Below are 9,406 nucleotides of genomic sequence, written 5' to 3'. Positions count from 1 at the left end.
TAGCTGACCCATTTGATTCTCTAGATTTCTTAAAGTGGTATCATTCTTCGCTATGTATACCTTTAGTAGATTCTCAAGATCACTTGAAGATTCAGTTGGTGAGGGTTGTTGCACTTGTTGAGAATATTATGATGGATAATTTGGTTGAAATGGCATAACATAGTCGCTATGGTCCGCCCATTGATTACTCAATGCAGAAATTGGATGATTCTGCCATGAAGATTTGTAAAAATTTGATTTCGGATAATTCCAATACTGATTTCCCATGTAATAATTTGACTCTTGATTCAATGGACAACTTTCAAAGAAAAGGCCATCTTCACAGTATTCACAAGAAATATTCTCGAACTGGTTCAATTATTGACCTGTTAGATTACCATTGAAACTATTAATAGTTATGTTCTTAAGCATAGAAGACATAGAGGATACCCGGGCAGCCAAAGAAGCAAGTGTGTTCACTTTATGTACTCCTGCTGCTCGTCTTTTCGAGGCTGCTCAGTTGGTCGGCCACTGATAGTTATTGCTGGTAATTCTTTCTATAATCCCGTAAGCATCATTATAAGACTTAAAAAGAATGGCTCCATTTGCCGAAGCATCCACCATTATTCTAGTATGAATATTAAGACCAATATAGAAAGTCTCCATTTAAACGCAGCAAGGAATATCGTGATGAGGGCACTTTTGTAGTAACTCCTTGAACCGTTCCCATGCCTCATATAAAGATTCTTCATCAAGTTGCTGAAATGAAGTGATTTCATTTTGGATCTTGGCAGTTAAAGATAGAGGGAAATATTTCATTAAGAAACGTTCAACCAACTCTTGCCATGTAGTTATGGAACTAGACGGTAGGGAGTTCAACCATGCTTGTGCTCTATCTCTTAAGGAGTATGGAAATAATCTCAGTCTCAAGGCGTCCTCAGTCACCCCGACTAGTTTAAATAAGTCACTCACTTCCATGAATAGCCGAAGATGAAGATGTGGATCTTCAGTATGAATCCCACTAAATTGACCCATATTTTGCAACATTTGGAACATGACTGGCTTCAGCTTGAATTGTTGTGCCTCAATTCCGGGTCTTTTAATACTTGGATTGAGCTCGTTGAATAGAGGAATGGCATATTGTGACAGCCCTAAATTGACCCTAGTCGGGAAGTGGTTTCGGGACCGCTAAGCCGAGTCACCGAAGTATTTGGATGTGATAATTATTGTCTAGAATATGTGAATATGAATGTGTGAAAGTTTTAAACTTCGATTTAGTCGATTGCATGTGAACCTAGTTAATAGGACTTATGTGTGACACTTTTGAAATGCGATAGGTTAATTTATAAGGACCTATTTAAGCATGTAGTGAAAATATTGGCTTTGCATGTCAAATACTCCTTTTGTATGCATAGTGGCTGGCCATGATGGAGCATATATTAGACTATGTGGTAAATTTCCATGAAGTGGTCATTATTTTAAGTAAAAGATAATAAAAGAAATACTAAGGATACTAAAAGAAAAAAAAAAGAAAGAGGGAGGCTATCACCTTGTTCTTCTTGGCCGATTGTAGAGAGGAAGATAGGAGGGTAGCATTCGGTCACTTGAAGCTTGAGAAGGTTAGTAAAATTTTGTTATTTTTGAAATTTTAAGCTTAGTTTAAGTCATTTAGCTAGCTCCATATTAGCCCATTTGAAAACTTGGAATTTTTGATGGATGGATGGAGCATTCGGCTATGGTTATTAAAGAAGGAATTTGATTATTTCCTTTAAGTTTTGATGAAGAATGTGTTGAGTAAATTAGGGGTTTGAACACTTAAGGATTCGGCATTGTTCATGATTTTTTTTAGAAGGTGAGTTTGAATGATATGAGTAATGTCATGTATGGGTTTCGGCTTTGATAAGTAAAAATATAAGGGTAATTGAAATGAATAATTGGAGGCTTAATCATCAAGAGGTTCGGCTATGGACTATAAGTGTTAGCTAATTCGGCACAAGAGTATAAATGTTAATTACTTTATAATTGAAGCCTTGAAGAATAGGTTGTGGATCATTAAAGTGTTGAAGGTTAAATCTTTAAGCTTGGTTAATTTGGACATTCGGCTATTCTCATGACACTAGATACAAGGGTATGAAAGGTTATCTATATATATAAGTTTAATTTATTCATGGTAACTTGGCATGTGGATTGGATATATGTTAGTTAATACATGCATTTGGAGGTGATGTGTTAAATAATTAGGTATACGGTTTGGTTTCATTATTGAGTATAAGGGCTAAGTGTTTTAAATTGCCTTTGATGTATACATGTTTATATTGAAATATTAAGGCTATGTTAGCCAATTGAGGGTTTCGGCCAAGATATTCAAATAGATTGGTGTGAATGTTTGAGTGATGAATTTGACTCTTGTGTCAAGTTGGGATGATATGTGTATTTATATAAAACTAAGTGCTGCTAAATAAATTCGATTATGCATGGTATTGAGCTAGTATCATGTTCGTTGGTACATGAGTAGAGCATATGTTTGATGTTTAATATCTAGTTAATAACATCTTTTGTACTTAGTTGTATGGTATACATGTATTAAATCGAATCGCTAAATTGATAAGTTATTTAATAAAATCTACTTGTTGAATCAAGCTCAAGAGCCAAGAGGGTCAAAATCTGATAAAGGAAAGGAAAAAGTGATCGAGTAGTCTATCCACAACTATTCAAAGTATCCGAGGTAAGTCTTCGAGTAATGACCCTACTTGAATTATATTGAAATGATTAGTCATACTATGACGGATAGTCGAATGTACATAGAGACTAAGTTATAAAGCCAATCGAAATCATGCTCTTTGTGAGTGGCTATTGAGCCGAAATTTGAAAGGTTTAATAAATGATTTGTGTTTGAGCCTTAGTAACGAAAATAAGATATGGATGTGTTAAGATTATAGATATATGTGTGCATGAGCATTTGATATATCCGGGCTAAGACCCGAAGGCATTTATGCGAGTTGATATATCCGGGCTAAGACCCGAAGGCATTTGTGCGAGTTGATATATCCGGGCTAAGACCCGAAGGCATTTGTGCGAGTTGATATATCCGGGCTAAAACCCGAAGGCATTTGTGCGAGTTGATATATCCAGGCTAAGACCCGAAGGCAATTATGCAAGTTGATATATCCGGGCTAAGACCCGAAGGCATTCGTGCGAGTTGCTATACCCGGGTTAAGACCCGAAGGCAATTGTGCTTGCGGTTATATCCGGCTAAATTTCGAAGAGACTTGGGTTTGAATGTGAGCGTTTTGTGCTGTAACTAATTCAATTAATATGCTCGACTAACCCGAACGATAAGGTATGTTTGCATGTGCTTCCGAAAAGTCGATTCGTTTTAAATAGTATTCGTGCAATCGGCTAACGAACTTTCGGCTTTTAGATAGGTTGATACCTTGTGTGTATATATGTTGATGAAGTGTGAAGTAAGTATGATTATGAGAATGTGTATCAATAAAGTGATTCAGTTAGCTATGTGAATGTAATACTTTAGTCAAAGCCGATTTCATTACTTGAAACTTACTAAGCTTAAATTGCTTACCCGGTTGCTTTGGCTCTCTGTTTTATAGATTTTGTTCGTTAGCTATCGGATTCGGGATCAACGAAGTCGAAGTCATCCACACTATCAAAGCTCTTTTGGTACTCTTTTTGTTGAACTCTGGATATGGCATGTATAGGACTACCCCTTGTTGTTTTAAGTACTTTTTGTGATGTATGTGTGTACAGCCATGCAAAAATGGCTTGTAGAAGTGGAGTATGGCATTAGACCATTTGTGTTTATGTATGTATATATGGTTTCATGATGTGACTATGGTTTGGAATGGAAGTGTTGGGCAAATGATCAGCCATTGGAATGGCTAAATATGATCATATGTGGACCTATGTATGACAAAACCCCAGTTGGTCCATGGTAACCACGAAATAGGTAAAGTTTACCTTGAAAACAGATGCTGACAGCAGCAGTGGTGTGAATTTGAAAAATCACAAAAATTTGTAGGAATGGAATTAAATAGTGAATAAATTATGTAATCGAACCTTGATGAATCTATTTTCATATGAAAGTAACGAAACAATCATATGAATAGTATATTAAGAGATATTAAAGTTCTTGTGAAACAGGGCCAGAACGGTTTCTGGATCTTCTGTTTCGACTTTGAAAATTTACCATAAACTAACCAGAGATAATTAGGAGTCATACCATATATGTGTAGATTCCTCTCTGAGTCTAGTTTCTATAGAAACAAACGGCATTAGTATTGGAGCCCTGTACAAGGAGATATCCAAGTCGCAATGCGCAAAGGTCAGGGTAGTCGATCCCTGTAACATGGGAGACTTTGACTAATAAACTGTACTAATTGGCCCGACCAAAAATTCTGGAAAAAAATATGTAGATGGGCATGTGAGTCTAGTTTCAGGGAAAAATCACGAAACTGATTTTGTGTTCTGAAACTCAAGATATGATTTTTTTAAAGCGATTATTACGCAGATTGGCAGTGTCTGGAAAATTTTTAAAAGTCTGTTAACACCTCGTGTTCGACTCCCGTGACGGTCTCGGGTTCGGGGTGTTACATTTGATTGGTATCAGAGCTACGGTTTAGTCGATTCTAGGACTACCGTAATGCGTTGGGTCTAGCTATACATGCCATTTTATGTGATTATTTGATAGTGTGGATATTTCTGACATTTGCAAATGTGTTCATTTATAGTAATGGATCCCGATCCCGATCGAGAGGTAGCTGATGATCTTGAGAGTGTAGCGCCTGCTTCCGCACAAGGGACAGCGCCGGCGGACTCTCAACCTAATGCTAGTAACCCGAATGATGAAGCTAGACAAGCTTTCTATAGTGTGATGAATGATTGGTTCAACCAATACATTCGAACTAATACGGCTGTTCCACAACCTCCATTCCCGACTAATACAACCCCCGCACCTACAATACCTCCGGTAACTGACCAAATAAGGTCAAATAAGCCCCCAGTTGACAGAATCTGAAAACATGGGGCCACTGAATTTAAGGCTACGGATAGCGACGATGCCAAGCAAGCTGAATTTTGGTTGGACAACACTATCCGGGTACTCGATGAGCTATCTTGTACACCCGATGAATGCCTAAATGTACTATCTCCTTGCTACGCGATTTTGCCTACTATTGGTGGAGTACTCTGACTTCTTTGTGCCCCGAGAGCAAGTAACTTGGGAGTTTTTCCAAACTGAGTTTCGGAAAAAGTATATCAGTCAGAGATTTGTTGATAAAAACTGAACGGAATTTCTTGAGCTTAAGCAAGGTTCTATGTCAGTTACTGATTACGAGCGAAAAATTTGTTAGACTTAGTAGATACACTCGGGAATGTGTTTCGTCCGAGGCTATCATGTGTAAACGCTTCGAGGATGGGCTAAATGGAGATATAAAAATGTTGTTGGCATTCTTAAATACGAGAGTTCGTAGTACTTGTCGAGCGAGCTTGTAAAGCCGAAGAGCTTAGAAAAGAAAAACAAAAAGTTGATGTGGGGACTGGGGAGTTTCGTAAAAGATCCTCGGGAAAGTCTCTCAACAGGCATCGAAGAAATTTCGAGATGATATGGGCCGTCTAGAGGCACTTCTGGCCTTTTTAGACGAGACCGTGATCGACCCCCTATGGGTACCCGAGGCACTTCGATCGCTAGTGTTGGGAATGAACGTCAAGACAGAACAGAATGTCGATATTGCGGTAAATGGCATTCGGGGAGTTGTAGATTCCATTACCGCTCCTGTTACAAGTGTGGATCAGTTGACCACTTCATTAAAGATTGCCCGAGGCTGTCTGAACAGAATGTAAATCAGAGTGGGAAACCGGGTGTTACCACTGCTCGAGGTAGACCATCTAGAAATATGGGCAATGCTAGTGGTGGTCAGAGAGGATCTAGAGATGCTACGACCAGATCCGAGGCTCGTGCGCCTGCTAGAGCTTATGCTATACGTGCCCGCGAGGATGCTTCTTCGCCTGATGTTATTACCGGTACTTTTACTCTCTTTGACACTAATGTAATTGCTTTGATTGACCCCGGTTCTACTCATTCTTACATATGTGAAACCTTAGCATCCAGTAAGACTTTACCTATTGAGTCTACTGAGTTCGTAATTCGGGTGTCAAATCCCTTGGGTCGTGACGTGCTTGTCGACAAAGTGTGCAAGAAATGTCCCCTAGTAATCCGAGGTTCCTGTTTTCCGGCGGACTTGATGCTTTCGCCGTTTGATGAATTTGATGTTATTCTCGGGTTGGATTGGTTGACCGTGCATGATGCGGTTGTGAATTGCAAAAGCAAGACTATTGATTTGAGGTGCGCGAATAACGAAGTAATCCGAGTTGAGTCTACGGACTTGGATGGGGTGCCAGCTGTAATATCCTCAATGTTGGCCCAGAAATATGTAAGAAAAGGGTGCGAAGCATACCTTGCGTATGTACTGGATGACCAAGAATTAGAAAGGAAACCCGAATCTGTGCCGGTGGTTTGTGAATACCCGGATGTTTTTCCTGAAGAATTGCCGGGTTTACCACCTGTTCGGGAGATAGAGTTTGGTATTGAGCTTGTACCTGGGACTACGCCGATTTCGATAGCTCCGTATCGTATGGCACCAACCGAGTTAAAAGAGTTGAAAGCTCAGTTGCAAGAATTGACGGATAAGGTTTCGCTCGGCCAAGTTTCTCACCTTGGGGTGCACCAGTATTGTTCGTGAAAAGAAGGACGGAACCATGAGGTTGTGCATTGACTATCGTCAACTGAATAAAGTGACGATAAAGAATAAATATCCGTTACCGCGTATTGATGATTTGTTTGATCAACTAAAGGGGGCCTCAGTGTTCTCAAAAATAGATTTGAGATCGGGTTATTATCAGTTGCGGATTTGAGATTCGGACGTACCCAAAACTGCTTTCAGAACGAGGTACGGTCACTACGAATTCTTAGTGATGCCGTTTGGGCTCACTAATGCCCCTGCAGTATTTATGGATTTGATGAATCGGATCTTCAGACCATATTTGGATCGGTTCGTAGTTGTGTTCATTGATGACATCTTGGTCTATTCTAGAGATGAGACCGAACATGCTGAGCACCTAAGACTAGTGTTGCAAATGTTGCGGGATAAGCAGTTATATGCTATGTTCAGTAAGTGTGAGTTCTGGTTAAGAGAGGTTAGCTTCTTGGGTCATGTGGTATCCACATCGGTATTCGAGTTGACCCGAGCAAAATTTCAGCCATACTTAACTGGAAGCCTCCAAGAAATATTACTGAGGTTCGGAGCTTTTTGGGGCTCGCCGGTTATTACCGACGATTTGTCAAAGGTTTCTCGATGATAGCCACACCAATGACGAAGCTACTTCAAAAGGATGTTAAGTTCGAATGGACGGAGAAATGTCAGAAAAGTTTCGATCAACTAAAAACTCATTTGACTGCAGCTCCAATTTTAGTGCAACCCGAATCAGGCAAAGAGTTTGTCATTTATAGTGACGCATCCCTACTTGGGTTGGGTTGCATATTGATGCAAGAAGGTCGAGTTGTGGCCTATGCGTCGAGGCAATTGAAGCCACACGAGAGAAATTATCCGACCCATGATCTCGAACTAGCTGCCATTGTATTTGCTTTGAAAATATGGCGACATTATTTGTTTGGTGAGAAGTGCCATGTATTTTCGGATCACAAAAGTCTCAAATATTTGATGACTCAGCGAGACTTGAATCTGCGACAAAGACGTTGGCTTGAGTTGTTAAAAGATTATGAGCTTGTCATTGATTACCACCCGGGAAAGGCTAATGTGGTTGCAGACGCCTTAAGCCGGAAGTCATTGTTTGCTTTACGAGCGATGAATGTGCATTTGTCTGTTCTACCCGACAATGTGTTAGTAGCTGAATTAAAAGCCAAACCAATATTGACTCATCAAATTCGTGAAGCTCAGAAAGTCGATGATGAATTGGTTGCAAAACGGGCTGAATGTGTTCTGAACAAGGAATCGGAGTTTCAAATTGATGATGATGATTGTTTGAGGTTCAGAAGTCGTTTGTGTGTTCCAAGGAATTCGGGACTCATTTCGATGATTCTGAACGAAGCCCATTGTAGCCGAATGTCAATTCACCCGGGGAGTACGAAAATGTACAACGATTTGAAACGTCGGTTTTGGTGGCATGGTATGAAACGAGACATCTCCGACTTTGTTTCGAGATGTTTAATATGTCAACAAGTGAAAGCAGAACATCAAGTGCCTTCAGGATTACTTCAGCCGATCATGATACCCGAGTGGAAATGGGATCGAGTCACAATGGACTTTGTGTCCGGACTGCCATTGTCAGCAAGTAAGAAGATGCGATTTGGGTTGTTGTCGATAGACTGACTAAGTCGGCTCACTTTATCCCTGTGCGTACGGATTTTTCATTGGATAAACTAGCTGAATTGTACGTTTCTCAGATTGTGAGATTACACGGGGTACCTATTTCTATCGTGTCGGATAGAGATCCGAGATTCACCTCACGATTTTGGAAGAAATTGCAAGAAGCTTTGGGTACCAAGCTGTATTTTAGCACTGCTTTTCACCCCCAAACCGATGGTCAATCCGAGCGGATAATTCAGATACTTGAGGATATGTTCAGATGTTGCATCCTCGAGTTCAGTAGTTCATGGGAACGGTATTTACCTTTGATTGAATTCGCTTACAACAATAGTTTTCAATCAAGTATTAAGATGGCACCTTACGAGGCTTTGTACGGTCGTAGATGCCGTGCACCATTGTTTTGGACCGAGCTCGGTGAAAGTAAAATTTTCGGAGTTGATTTGATTAAGATGCCGAACAGAAAGTAAAGGTAATCCGTGAAAGTCTGAAGGCAGCCACAGATCGTCAAAATCGTATGCGGATTTGAAACGAAAAGACATTGAATATCAGGTGGAAATAAAGTGTTTCTTAAAGTTTCGCCTTGGAAAAAGGTACTCAGATTTGGCTGTAAGGGCAAGTTGAGTCCGAGATTCATTGGGCCGTACGAAATCTCCGAACGAGTTGGTCCGGTTGCGTATAGATTGATTTTGCCCCCTGAACTTGAAAAGATTCACGATGTCTTTCATGTTTCGATGCTTCGACGTTATAGATCCGATCCGTTACATGTGATTAATCCCTCAGAAGTTGAAATTCAATCTGACTTGAGTTATGAAGAAGAACCGATTCGAATCCTAGCTCGTGAAGTGAAAGAGTTGCGAAACAAAAGGGTTTCGTTAGTTAAGGTGTTATGGCTCAAACACGGGATCGAGGAAGCTACTTGGGAAACCGAGAGCTCGATGAAAGAACGATACCCAAACCTATTTACCGGTAAGATTTTCGGGGACGAAAATTTCTTAAGTGGGGGAGAGTTGTGACAGCCCAAAATTGAC

The 9,406-nt window shown here is 40.1% G+C and overlaps 1 non-coding gene across 1 annotated transcript; it reads left to right on the top strand.

Annotated features, from left to right (window-relative positions):
• Positions 1–661: 661 nt before the first annotated feature.
• LOC121204357 (small nucleolar RNA R71) lies at positions 662–767 on the top strand. Its single transcript, XR_005899284.1, has one exon. It is a non-coding gene; the product is annotated as a small nucleolar RNA R71 (small nucleolar RNA).
• The last annotated feature ends 8,639 nt before the right edge of the window (positions 768–9,406 follow it).

This window comes from Gossypium hirsutum, chromosome A07 (genome assembly GCF_007990345.1).
Source record: "Gossypium hirsutum isolate 1008001.06 chromosome A07, Gossypium_hirsutum_v2.1, whole genome shotgun sequence".
NCBI lineage: Eukaryota > Viridiplantae > Streptophyta > Magnoliopsida > Malvales > Malvaceae > Gossypium > Gossypium hirsutum.
This window is presented reverse-complemented; position numbering and strand designations above follow the sequence as displayed.